We start from the raw sequence: 13,578 nt of genomic DNA on the forward strand, positions 1-13,578 counted from the left end.
GTTTACAATTTTTTTTAATAAATTTGTTGATAATGTGTTTGTCCACCGCGATTATCTATACACTCCTCAACACGTCTCGGCATTGATGCAATAACATGGTCTATTTCTTTTTGAGGGATACTATCCGAAGCTACCTGTACTTCATGTCTCAGAGCCGCCTAAGTCTGTGGGATCTGGGATAAATTTCCAAGCCTTCCTTCCATTATGTCCCAAATATGCTCTATGGCCGAAAGATCGGGGGATCTGGACGGCCATGGCAAAAGATTTACATAGGTCGCTTCAAAAAAGTTCAAAATAACTCTGGCAACATGAGATCGGGCATTATCTTGCTGAAATATTGGATTCTCGAGTCAGTTAAGGCAAGGGAGAACATATGGCTCCACTATTTTTTGAAGGTAACGCAGCGCTGTCATGTAACCTCGAATAAAGACTAAAGGTGACCTACTTGCATGTGCAATACCACCCCATACCATAACGCCTACTGTCCGGTGTACATGACGCTCAACATCAAACCGAGGTTCACTTCTTCCTCCTCGACTTCGTCTAACCCTTCTTCGGCCATCATGATGCCATTCCACATTCCAATGTCGACGTTTTCTGCACCACTGTAATCGTTGCCGGCGATGCTCAACCGTTTGAGGTAACACAAAATGGGGTCGATAATGCTGCAGTACAAAATACCTTATCTGGCGGTAAACCATTCGGACAGTTACAGGATAGCCTTGTTCTCTTTACTACTCATCAGCCAAAGATCGAGTAGCCGCAAATCGGTCTCTAATGGCCATGAGTCTTAGACGTCGATCTTGAACTTCATTTGTACCCCTTAGACGCCCGGTGCCTGCTCTTCCTCGATTTTGGGCATTATGAAACCACGCTTGACAACATCTCATACAAATAGAAGGATTTCTGCTCGTACTGTTAGTGATTTCTCGAAATGACAACCCCGCTTCCCGTAGACCAATAATTGGACCTCTTTCAAATTTACTTAGCTGGCGATAAATTCCGCGTAGGCATTTTAACAACCACTAAACCTCGATTTTGAATCTCCTAGAACAGCTGGTTTGTTGTAAAATTTAAAAAAACTTGCAAAAAACGACTACACTATTTAAGTAACAAAAATTGTTCACATGGAAAAACCTTCACGATTTTGGCGTGGCAAATGCACAACCCAAAAAGTAAACTTTCCTTAGAAAACAAGCTGAAGATAATAAAAATAGTGCTAATACCAAGCAATACGTATGTATTAGTAAGCTGGTATAAAACGAAAGACAATAAGAAAGACTAGTTGCAAAGTACATTAAATACAGTAATCAGAACAGCAGTTGGCGCCCAATAAGCAACCAACGAATCAGAGAAGAATTGAAAATTAAAACGATTGAGGAAATAGTTAACAAACAAAGAAAGCATGAGAATAGGGAATTAAGAAAGATTATACAAATCCCAATAAGAAAGACTGATAAGCGAAATACCTCTTTCAAATAACCAAATAGAATGAAAAAGTGACATGCAGAAGGGAGAAAATACTCCCAATACAATACAACAGTAGAAAATTTGTGAAAATATAGAAGGGCGTGTGGAATAAAATTCCAGTCCTTATACAAAAAGAAGACCTGTGACACATCAGTACTTTTCCCTCGTTTTTTTTTTTATTTGCTCATACATACCTACTCTGTTGAGCTTCAGATTCTATTTGAAGTTGTGAACTATTCCAAAAAAGGGCCATTAAAAGAAAAAAGCAACATTAATCAATGAATCATGTCGCACCTACTAAACAACAATTCCTGCACAAGACTATGTCCTACAATCCTATATATATCTATCTCAACATCCAACATGTCTCTTCATTAACACCTGTAACCCTTAACAATAATGCCCTAATTGAATCGTGCCTTCAATACGCCGGCATCCATTTTGATTAACCAATTCAGATACACCAATTCGGTTCAGCAGGACTGGGAATGACTTTGAAATTCACCAGCTCAACGGATCCACTGTCCAATTAGATTTAATAGGCCCTCCATTCCTCTGGGTGATAATTATGGAGTTGTGTGAAGTTCTTCTTGTTGGGTTTCACACCTGAACGAGACTGAAAGGCATTCGTTCTAATCCGAGATAAGCGAGTAGGTGTGGACCGTTATCAATTGAAAATTTGGTGCATTGAGTGGTGGATCTGACGAGTAAATAATCTGAATATGCAGCCAACTAAAGTTAAAAAAAAATCTCACGTGGAAAAATTTCGATGAAATGAATGAAAATACAATTAAATGAAAAACAAATGAAGTAATAATAGATTTTATCTACTCCTATTGATTTATATCTTCATTATTTAACTTATAAAGAGAATCTATTAACAAACAACGTGAGTTATATAACTCACTATAATAAATCGGAAAAGATGGTTCTATACTTCTGTGCTTCTATTCGGTTGGCCGAAAGGGAACATTCCATTATTGTTATTGAGGGGAGAAAGGTCACTTTGACAATTTTGACGTTTATTGGTAAATATCAAGGTTTGTTAATAAAGTTCTTTCTCTATCTCGAATTTTAGTATTCATTGTTATAGTCGTAGATGAAGTATAGTATTCAACTTGCGGTAATAGTCATAACTCACTTGATGAATTACAGCACTCGCCTGCGGCTCGTGCTGCAAACTTCATCTGCGTGAGTTATGACCTACATTACCGCTCGTTGAATAATATACTATAATTTTCGTCTAAAACCATCAGAGGAAGCATATTACTCATACTTATGCCTTTACTGCCTGGAATTTCTGCAAGCCCATTCCCTGTACTTCCTAAAATAATTTGCTTCTGTCTAGTAGGGACACAAACAGCTTTCCAATACAATTTTACCCTGAATATTGATTTATATTTGACAATGAAATAACACCTTACAATACATTATATTAGCTTTGAGGCTGGAGCCCCACAGAAAATACCAACAATTCAGAGAAAGTTTGTCAATAAAAAGAACATTATGTCTCTAATGGTAGTTATAGTTTATTAGTTATAATCCAGCATCAGTTATTGCTTCTATTTTGGTTTCTGTTCGGGATTCGAAAACTTTTTTTCAGTAATCTTTATGGTTCAAGTGATAATCATAATAGATTATGAAAATTAATCTCTATTTTAAAGATATAAAGGAGAGTTGGGGTTTTTTAAATGGAACATCATAGGTATATGTTTCAACTTAAATTTTTTAGCTGCAGATTCGACTTACTACTTACTTGGCTACTTATTTTTGCAGTTTTCTTGTCGTACTTTTTTCTGTTTTGCTGACGCTAAAGCTGCATCGTCATCTACGTATAGTCCTAACGTTGTATCCTAATTTATTGGTATGTTGCTTGTGTAGATGTTAAATAATATCGGTTCTATTGATGAGCCTTGTGGCACTCCTGCCACAATGTTTCCCTCCTCGGAGGTTTCTTCATTCACTCTGACGTAGATTTTGTTTTTCCAGATATGACTTTTTTATAGACATTATAGAATTTTATATTTTATCATTTTGTTATTCTTATCAGTTGGGTACTCCTTTCTTTTCTCCTTCTAAAAGTTCTTATGGTGGCCTTTTAGTTTCTCTTCCAGTTTGCAAAAGCTCAAAAGTATACTTATGGGTCTCCAGATTTTCGGATCTGTTTTGAATTTTTCCCCTTGGATATCATGATTGTTTCGGTCGTTTTCCATCGATTGGGGAAGATTCTTGTATTCAAGATGACGTTGCAAATATTCTTGATTTTCTCAATCGTTTTATCCGGTAGGTTTTTCTGGATTTTATTGGATATTTTGTATCTAGAAATTAAAATATATTGTATTCAATATCAATGTTGATATTGTATTGTACCTAGCACCTGTTGCTTAATTCTTCTTCTCTCTTATTAGACCTTGCTTTATTCATTTCTACATGTTCGTTCCATTCCTTTTTTTTGTAACCAATTTTATTATATCCTGTATCTTACATTGCCTTCTTATCTGTTGGTTTGGAATTCTATCCCTCAGTGGTTTGCCTGCTATGCATCGTAAAGTTCTCATCTCGATGGTTCTAAGTAGGTGTTTCGTTCTGCTATCTTTATTAAATTGGCTTATTACATAGTCATTCGCAGTATCATGCTGATACTCCTTTTATAGCTTGCTCCTTTACTTCTTGTATGTCTCTGGAACGTATTTGAAGCTCATGATCTGTTATTCAGTATCTTTGTATTTCTAGCTCACATCTTAGTGGTTTTTTACACACAGTAAGACACGCTTAGACTTTTCATTTGACACTTCCATGTTGTAGTTTTTGGCGGCTCCGACCAATCGGTATAGCAGTGTTTGTAAGTTGTCTGTGTCATTGGTGTAGCATACTATATTCATATTTTCACCACTCATTATATTGTAACCTTTCATTGATCTCATATGTTCTATAATTTTGTCCACGATGATGTTAAAAAGCATTGGGCTGAGTGAGTCACCCTGACATATTCCAGATATTATTTATATCTTGTCGGTCATTGTTTTTGCTGTCTCTACTTGTATTGTCATGTTCTAGTACATATCTCTGTTGTTTAATCGGTTGCAGTAATGTCAGTCCATTCAACTTTCTATGGTTACGCTAAGATTATTGTATTCCGTAGTGACAAGTCGTCTTTATGCATTCACATGTGTCTTGAATGAGAAACATAACGTTTTCATTAAATTTACATCAATTTAGTTGGGTGCACCACCCGTATTAAATAGGACGAGATGTGGCAAGATTTCTCATTTCGTGGCTGAGCTAAGCCATTTAGCGACTAGCGTAGCTCGAAATATGCAATGTAAATGGGGGAAGATTCTCATTATTTGGCCTCGGGTTTGAACCACAGTGACGTTTGGAGGGGTTTTCTTCACGGAAACACTATGAATAGATGACCCATTTTACTACGCGATTAATTAAGGATTAAGATGCCTGCTCTTATTATTTTATCTACAGGGTGTTTCTTACAAATAACTGTACAGGCAAGGGCGTAGATATGAGGGGGTACTGGGGTAATTGCCCCCCCCCAAGATTTCCAAAATATCAAATCGCAAAGACGAAGAACGAAAATTTTTCCATAAAATAAACCAATAATCATTTTACTTTCCTTCGAAATCCACACGGCAGTAAAATATCGGACCCTTATACGGTTCATGAGTTTATTATATAGCTTTCAAGAGGAGTACTTATATTGAACTACAGGCACATCTATGTCCGTGGTTTATTATTTTTTGTTTTATCTATCCGCTTTCTCGGCCTCTTATTTGCCATATGTGATTTTTGCATTCGTCATCGGTGGACACTTATCCGTTGTTTTCGGCTTTTTGTATCATTCTCGTCACAAAATTTCAATACTGTAGTTATCAAAGAACTGAATTTGCATAGAAAAATTGTCTGGGATGTGTTGTACCATTTATTTGTGTTTCATTCAAATTGCAATTTATTTGTGGAGACATCAGTTTTGAATTGACTTAATTGGAGGTACAAATGAAAATGATTAATTTCTCGGGTCGTTTCAAGAAAAAAAGTCCTTTAACATGAGTCTTCAAACACTTTCTTAGAGATACAGGTTTCAATCATGTTATATGCTAATTTTGAATACAAATCCACAGGGTGATATTTTTTCTGGAAGGATGCCTGATTCTTTCCTTCAGAACTATTTTTTGGTGAACCGCTGGAATTTTAAAAAATGTAAGAAGAAACTCTGTTCTAATACTACCTTTTTTGGTTTGTTATAGTTTTATCGTATCTGCTATCGATTTCGAGAAAAATATTTTACACAACTCTCTAGTAATCCTCAGCAAATTCCAAATTATTATGAAGATCCAGCTAGTAAGCTGTAATGAATGAATGAATTATGAGTTTTGGTACTTATTTATCCACTCTGTAACGAAGATTAATAAAGATTTGATAGACTGATATAAGCCTCGCTAAAAAATACGACACACTAGAAATACCATGTATCTCGAAAACAGAGTGTTTGCGGACTTAAATTCTTGGGACTTTTGATTCCCTCTAAAACTATCCAAGGAATCTCTCATTTTTCTCTGATGTAACTCTAATTTAGGAACATCCAGTATGAGGAAAGAACAACCGAATTGGTAATAAAAAAAATTATTTCGAGTAATTTGGTTCAAATTTTTTTATCCACATTACAGATATGAGTAAACGTTGTGGTCAAAAATTTTTTCGGTTCCCCTCCCCAAGAAACAAAATACATCGGCATAACTCTTCATTGCCTTTATGGATTTTCATGAAAATTTCAGGAAATGGGTGTAGGATAGAAACCCATATTCACTTCGAGTGATAAGAAAATACTAACAAACAAAATAAATATATTATTATATGAGTATTGTATACTTTGAAGACATTTCTTTAAAAGTGCTACATAATTCGAGTATGCATAGCTAATGCTTTTTGACAATTATTTGGTATGAAAATAATTAAGGATCTGACCTTAGTTCTCAATAATGCTAACCAGTGGTGATGCCAGCTTTCAAAAACAGATGGGCCGGATTTGGGGGGGTGCCAGGCCCCCCTGGGCTGCCCCTAGCGTCTCCACTGAACCTAACTAACCTAACCTAACCATCCGGGAAAAGTTGATGCAACGAGGATGGAGCACAAATCATAAAGTGATAATTTTATTTATATAGAAAATGCAATTGATTTGATTATGAACTATGTAATCATCATTCAGAGGCGGCAAAACTTGAATAGTCTACAGGCAGCAAATATGTATATCAGCCACTGGATTATTTAAAGTGAAACAGTTATTGAATCCATAACTATCTCGGAATTTTGAAATCATTTTTAAATACTTTTCATAGCTGCAGACCAACCCATTCTTTATTTTCCAGGTACCTACCTACTTGTAATAAAGAAGATAATTAACTAACTTTCTAATATTCTCAAAACCATCATTGGGTTGAACTTTACAAAATTATCTCATTGAGATCTCTTCATTCGGAAGGATACTATTATATTGATGTAAGGATAAGAAAATAATAACAAGCAAAATAAATATATTTTTATACATATAAACACTCAAATATTCATCGAAGTAACATGTTTTAATCAGTAATTCAAGTGAATAATTTGATTAAGTAACGAAAATATTATAATTCTCAACAAAAAAGGTTTGAAGTCATTATTTAACAAAAAGGATACATGTTGATTCAAAATACAAAAATAAATAAGAAAAACGCATATTTACATCATTTACAGACTATATTTTAATACATAACATTCAAGAATTTTGGTATTCGTTTAATCGTGCCTTTGACAGGAGCTCTGATTATCCTAATACTTTTTCGGTCCACTTGCAAATAGTATTTGTCCTTGTACGAATATGCTACTTCACTCAATGCTCTTTTCATTGTTGTCCATTCACATGGTGCCTCTTCGTTCAACAACGCATATATCAACATTTTTTCCAATGGTTGTTTTGACAACAATCGTTGTATGCGATTTTTCAGTTGGGAAGGACACTTTTCTTGGTAATGCTTCAACCCGGGTTGTCGGGTTGTCCTCGGAATTTCTACTTTCTTAATTTCAGGAATGTCTTCTGTATTTTCAGTACTATGAACATCATATTCATAAATATCGTTATTATCTATTTTTGTGTTATTATCCGTTCCTCCACATACGAAGTTTGTTCCTTCAACCTGTGCCTCTTCGAATATTTCGTCTGGTAATAGATCCAGCATTTTGAAGAATTCTTCATTATATTTGTAATCCATCGTTGTCGATATTTTAATGAATATATTGAACGTTTTTACTCTTTTTAGTTCTTGAACTCTCCAAAAATTTCACTTCTACGTAGCACAACACAGTTTTTAAAAATTTCCAATGCACCAAAAATTTAATAAGTTTCAACTCAGATATCACAACACTTTAATCACAATTTTTAACAAAATTTTGATTGCAGGTTTAACACAACAATACTTTTCGATCGTAAATAAACACTAGACTCTCTTCCAGGTTTCTTCTGTTTAAACTGAAATAACTTAGTTTGTGTCTCTTATATATTCCTTCTTCATCACTATGAGTAATTATGGCCTTGATAATGTATCATTAAAAGCCACTTATAACCACATTATGAGACCCAAGTTTCTAAAAACTCCTTTTTGAGATAAATGACCGCAAGAACAAAAGATTTCTAAAATTGTAATTTGTAATGGGGTGGTTTATAAAAACCCTTTTGTGTTGCAAATTTTGGGTAGCAAATCAATCATTAAATACCAATTTCAATCATCATCAAGTTGATTTATGTACAACTAATATTGAAGAAAAAATAATCTACATATATTCCATAAAATCTATGGAATTGAAAGAAATTCAGAACGCTCTGTGTAATATTTGACAATAAGACCGGAAAGAAATAAAAAATAATGTGAATAAAGCGAGGAACAAAGTAGCAATTTTGAAAGGACAGGAATATCAATAAAAATAATACCCTTTATTTCATAGTATGTCTGTACAATATACATAATACAATACATAAAAAAACATAAAAGTCAGGTTGTGAAATTTACAAAAATAATAAATATTTCCCCAAAGAATCGTACAGCGAGTGTGTTTTCAAAACAACAAAATATTCTCTGACATTTATTTGTGAAATTCTTGAAATCGTTCAACTGTTTGATTCTATCAGGCAGTTTATTGTACAATTCAATACACATGTAAGATGGGTGCATTTCAGATAGTGATAACCTATGTATATGAGAATATTACCTTATGAAAATTTGAATTTCTCTGTGAATAAGCAGATACATTTTTCTTTACTCATGAGAATATAGAACTATCGAGATCAACTGAAACGAATAGTGAAAAAAAAATAAGAAGACAAGGACTATTTAAATTTAATTGATAAAGAATTAAATGAAAAAACTTCTTCGAACAAAACGTTTAATCGATATCAAATATCGACAACGATGGATCACGAACAGAATAATGAAGGCTTCAACAAGCATAATCTATTAACAGAGGAAAACGTACACAAGAATAATAGCTCCAAAGTTAATGAAGAAACAAAAAAAAAACAAAACAAAAAAAACAAAATTGAACAAAATATTGAATTCAACTGAGTTCACAATAAAGAAACTATCAGGTCTAATAGCTTATCATCCACTTTCACATAAAATATTTCAAGAAGAACCTCCATATGAGGAAAACATTTCAAAAATTATATGGTAGAAAAGGAAACATAAATGTTAGAATCTTGAGATAAAAACTGGATGTTCAATCAACATCAGATGTCGACAACGAAAAATGACGGTACCATGGGATACACTGAATTACTTTTTGGGTGAATTACCAAACGAAATGCCGTCGTGTAAAGATACGAAATGCAATTGAAAAGGTGCGAAAAAAACCCAGAAATTTCAGGTCAAATGCTCGATCAAAATCAAAATTCAACAATACAAAATAAAGAAACACTTGTTTAACTAACAAGATATTTTAGAATATATAAAATAATTCAATATGTTGAAGAAGAAAATGAAACATTCGGTACATATTCGAACAAAACGTTTACCTGATCGATATCAAACATCGACAACGAAGAATCACAAACAGAATAATGAATTGTTTGAAATGATTGATCAATTGCCAGACGAAATATTCAAGTAGAAATTAGCGAGTACACAACACAGGCGTGTACGGGTTGAAGGAAAAAATTTCGAATGTTTGACTGCAAACATGTTAGAGGATGATATTTCAGTTGGTCGTAACCAACTGATATACTGCATACACAAAACATGAATAGTTCAAATATTAGCGAATATAGAGTAATTCCGAACTATATCTATGAATATAATATTCATAATTTCAAAAATGAAGTAGGTAATGGAACTCAACAGACATATTTTAACAGTTATATACCACCTCGATAGAGAACCATTTGAATGGAAAACAATAAAAAAAACACTGAGTGAAGTGGCTTATTTGTACAACTGTGATTGAAGTGTTGTGATATCAGTGTTAAATTCTTGGTGCATTGGAAATTTAGAAAACTGTGTTGTGCTACTTAGAAGTAAAATTTTCGGAGAGTTCTAAAACTAAAAACAGTAAAAACGTTTAATCTATTTATTAAAATATCGACATGGATGGATCACGAACAGAATGATGAATTCTTCAAAATGCTGGATCTATTACCAGACGAAATATTCGAAGAGGTACAGGTTGAAGGAACAAACTTCGTATGTGGACGAACGGATAATAAAACAAAAATAGATCATTTTTCAAAACCGAATGAAATATTAAATAACCAAAAAATGAATAATGACGATATTTATGAATATGATGTTCATAATACCGAAAATAAGGAAGGCATTCCTAAAATTCAGAGTGTAGCCTTCGCCCTTCGGTGGTGGCCGCCCAGGTCGCTGCAAGAGGAAGAACCTCAAGAAGGGTACCAACAGTGGTGCAGCGCAAGGGGAGGAAGAATAATATAGTTATTTGTTCACGTTTAAAAATAAAATGATAACGTAATACACAAAAAAAAAGAAATTCCGAGGACAACCCGAAGCCGGTTGAACAATTTCCAAGAAAAATCTCCTTCCCAACTAACAAGCCGCATAAAACGACTGTTGTCAAAACAACCATTGGAAATAATTTCTATATATGAATTGTTGAACGAAGAGGCACCATGTGAATGGATAACAATGAAAAAAAGCATTGAGTGAAGTAGCATATTTGTACAAGGCCAAATACTATTTGCAAGTGGACCGAAAAAGTATTAGGATAATCAGAGCTCCTGTCAAAGGCTCGAAGAAACGAAAACCAAAATTGTCCAATAAATTCTTTAATATTATGTATGAAAATTTCGACTGAGTGAAGTGTCTTATTTGTACAAGGAAAATATTTGAAAGTGGGACAGCAAAGTCTAAGGATAATTAGACCTCCTGTTAAATATGAAGAAACGAATACCAAAATCGTCCAATAAATTCCTAATTATTTAGTAATGTAAGAAAATTTCGATTGTAAATGATGTTACTATATATGCGTTCTCCTTCCAGTAATATTATTACTAATAATTAAAATAATCCATGAAAAATCAATGGATAAACATTGTTTATGGTTTGTGATTGAATTTATATTGGATAGTCATCTAACAACTTATTTTTTCCTTGTGATTCATCCTGTATCTTTTTCGTTAAATTATGATTCAACACTTTTTTTGTTGAGAATTATAATATTCATCATATATATATAATATTATAATATTTTATATTTATTATATATATTTGATGAGAATCATATTATTTATTATAATAATAATAAATAATAATATTATAATATTAATCTATGAAAAATCAATCATAAACATTGTTTATGGTTTGTGATTGAAATTATATTGGATAATCATCTAACAACTTGTATTATTTTTTTCTTGTGATTCATCCTGTATCTTTTTCGTTAAATGATGATTTAACACTTTTTTGTTGAGAATTATAATATTTTTGATATTAAGATATTCAGACCTCAGAATATTAACGAATATAATGTAATCAAACTGTGATTAAAGTGCTGTGCTACGAAAATTTCTATAATCTGTTGTGAGTATCATATAAACTATGAAAATTACTGAATATAGCGTTTTAGAATTTTTCGAATATCTCGAGCAGAAACCAAGATATATGAGGAATATTCTAAACTGCTATCTTTCAGAAACTCGAGAACGACTCAAAATATCTACTATTATGAAACAGAGTTATAGAATTGAGGTACATTAAATCTATAAACTCTAACTTTTAAATTATACAGAATACAACTATAGAAAAAAAAATTGAGGAAAGTGAAATTATTAAAGTATGTCCAATCATCAATAGAAATTTACACATTGCTACAAGAACGATATCATCAACAAGCCAAATCTGAAAAATTTTATACTAGTTAATTAGTTCTTCAGGTGTCAAATCTATTCTTGAACATACCTACTGGCTGAAATTATATCTGCAATTTCGTTGGAAGGCTGTTCCAATGATAGAAGACTCGGGTACTTGAAGAATCATAAGGTAGTAAGATTAGATGTTGCCAAATGACGTGCCTGCTCAAGTGTCTTAGAAACTTCATCTAGTTGTGACACCCTAGACTTCACAGTAGACAAATACTCGTTTATTTTACCATAAACTTCCTGCAGGGTTGAAATATCAGCTTGGCAGTTCCTCATTGTACTAGCATGTTCACCCTGGATCTTGAATGTTCCCATACATACTGCCAGTCGATCAGAAAGCACCGTATGATTTCACAGCACACATTGTTGATGAATAAAGTCGGTTTATTATTATTATTATTATTATTATCGTTAGCTATACCATCGAGCATACTCAGTTTGGCTAGAATTTGGTCGAACTGCGAAAACTGTTGACTTTGACATAGCTAGTGGGGTGTAGCCACCAAAGTTGCTTCTCAGACAGTGTTGAAGCAAGATTAGCAGGTGAATTCTTTACTGAACTCCCCAAAGAATTTGATGTCTTCAATTTAGAAATCCGAAGGTGTATGGTGGGCTTTAGTTCACAGGAAATAATCAGTTCGCACATACGATTGTTTGTGAAACTGCTACAGATGTTTCCAATGATTGAAATATTACCAATATTTTTGATTGAAGAATTTTGAAGTTGTTATCTGTTTTTAATGCCTTTAGCAGCTACCAAATGTCGACAGAAAAGTTCAATATGATGTAAATACCTTGAGTATACACTTGTATAAATTTCACGAGAGAATATTCACTAAAAATTTTGGCATTTTGGAGAAAACAACGGAACTCTCAGAACACGTGTTTCACAAGTGACTTCGATCGATTATGACGATCTGATGTCTAAAACCACAGCCGTCTTCAACTGTTGAAGACGGCTGTGCTAGTACCTATCTTATTATTTCGAAAAAAGAAGTCGGGGTCCTCGAAGAGTTTTTCCTCTAAAGCGGCTCATAGACGTAAAATAATATTGTATCGGGTTCCCAAATCTCTTTGAGCTAGGAAAAAACGAATGGCACATTTTCGGTTTCGATTTTTGTGAGAATTTATTCGGTGAAAACCGCAACTTTATAAATTCAACTGTTTTCAAGCTATAATAGAAAATTGGAAAATGACGTGAAATGAAAAGTTCCCATAACTTCTTCATTACTGATGCTGTCAACATAAAACAAAAACGTTCAACAGGCACCTTTTTCAGTAGAATCCATTTGTGTAATCATTTGTTTTTTATTGAAATTAGTTCTGAAATTATTATTCAAACTTGTGTTTTTTTTTTCATGTAAACTATATGAATTTCTAAAACAAATTAAATGCTTAATTTTTCCCTCAGCTGTGAGTCTATAAACTTAATGCAACTTCTGGGTTTCGCTGGTGACTTCAGGTACCAATGGTAGGAAATATTGATTCTTCCCAAATAAAAATAATTTGGTCAAACGGTCCAACCTTCGATATTCTTGTTTAAAACCCTTTTTAGCATAATACTCAGGCTATTTTAAATCTTCGTCCAAAATTTATTGAGGCCTTAAAATTTCTTGAGAAAAAAGGCTCTCGCAGCAAAATTAATAATTTTATCGCGAATCTTCCATCGTCAAAAATATTAAAACCACTCT

The 13,578-nt window shown here is 33.3% G+C and overlaps 1 protein-coding gene across 3 annotated transcripts in view; it reads left to right on the forward strand.

Moving 5' to 3' along the window:
* The window catches only part of LOC123677155 (protein sickie), a 190,000-nt gene that overhangs the window by 31,616 nt on the left and 144,806 nt on the right, over window positions 1–13,578 (forward strand). The gene's annotated exons all lie outside the window — the stretch shown is intronic.

The sequence above is a fragment of the Harmonia axyridis genome, chromosome 3 (genome assembly GCF_914767665.1).
Source record: "Harmonia axyridis chromosome 3, icHarAxyr1.1, whole genome shotgun sequence".
Taxonomy (NCBI): Eukaryota; Metazoa; Arthropoda; class Insecta; order Coleoptera; family Coccinellidae; genus Harmonia; species Harmonia axyridis.